Source organism: Silene latifolia, chromosome 8, assembly GCF_048544455.1.
Source record: "Silene latifolia isolate original U9 population chromosome 8, ASM4854445v1, whole genome shotgun sequence".
NCBI lineage: Eukaryota > Viridiplantae > Streptophyta > Magnoliopsida > Caryophyllales > Caryophyllaceae > Silene > Silene latifolia.
The window spans coordinates 86249855-86251058 of record NC_133533.1 but is presented as its reverse complement, the minus strand read 5'-3'; the positions used below and the strand labels follow the sequence as shown (position 1 = coordinate 86251058).

General features: G+C 37.4%; 1 long non-coding RNA gene across 1 annotated transcript; it reads left to right on the top strand.

Annotated features, from left to right (window-relative positions):
• The first annotated feature begins 4 nt into the window (after window positions 1–4).
• LOC141594448 (uncharacterized) lies at window positions 5–747 on the top strand. The gene is made up of 2 exons (XR_012522206.1): window positions 5–74; window positions 153–747. It is a non-coding gene; the product is annotated as an uncharacterized LOC141594448 (long non-coding RNA).
• The last annotated feature ends 457 nt before the right edge of the window (window positions 748–1204 follow it).

The following is a 1204-nucleotide window of genomic DNA, read 5'->3' as shown; positions in this document are numbered from 1 at the left end:
ATATGCAGTTTGAGTTGAAACCTCACAAAATAACCTTGGATGAAGATTTGGACAATGCTGCAAAGCAAGTGAAGGTAGTTTGGAGCAGCTTGGTATTTTTCACATAACTACTCTTATGTACCGAGGCACTGAGACTTTGCTTGTTCTCACAGGATGATATGAAAGCCAAGGCAGAGGAATTATTGGACTCCAAGTTGATTGAAGAGTATTCTATTGGGGGAGATCTTGAAACAGCTCTTCAGAATGGTGAAGGGAAGATATCCTCAAGCGGCTTAATCAGTGTGAAATCAAGTAAAAGCAAGCATGAGACCCCGAGCAAGGCTGGAAGTAGTAAGAGTGAGAAGAAACGAAACAAGGATGATCGAGGCAGCAAATCTAACAAGAAGAGAAAATCCTAACTGGGTCATATCAGAAAGATACACAAATAGATAATACTGCCTCGTTTAATGTCGGTTTATGAAGGTTGTTGTGTCCTAGGTAAATCATTTATCGCGCACGAAGTTTGGAGGAGTAACATCTTTTTGTGCCTAGAGGCATGTTTCAGGAACTTTGTGCGGAGTACAAGATTTTGTGCCTCCTGTAATTGTAGAAACTGGTACTGAAATTTTGTGGCTATTTATTTCGTCTTCCAGTATGAGTAAAATTTTGGTACTGAAATTTGGTACTTGCACTGTTTTTTTTTTGTCAACAGTAAAAGAAACTTCCTCAACAATAAAGTCTAACAATAAAGTTAGTTTGGTACTTGCACTGTTTTTCGATTCCCTCTCCCCTTATTGTAATGCGACTAAGTGCGCGCTTCGTTGAAAAAAAAAAAAAACAGCAGCAGGGAGTGACGAGATTAGAGAAATTTTTTTGACTTGTTTCAAATTCTTGTTTTTGGAATGGCAAGCATAGATTTAGGGAAGTGATATTGCCACTCGCCCTTTACTAATGCCACGACATTTTACAAGGCAATTGCAAAATGAAGATCCTATTCATGCACCTGCTATTTGGTGGCATTAACAATTACTCCTTAGATATTTTGTTCCTGTTTAGCCAGCTACGTGTCAAGTCAATCTAACACAAAAAAAACGTCTTGTGAGCAATACTTCGTCCGGTTTATTTGAATTGCAACGGAGTGAATATGTGTAAGCAGTATAATTTAATAATGAGTTTTAACTTTTTAAAATTGGACTTATAGAAACTTAACTAAACTTATGAAGTT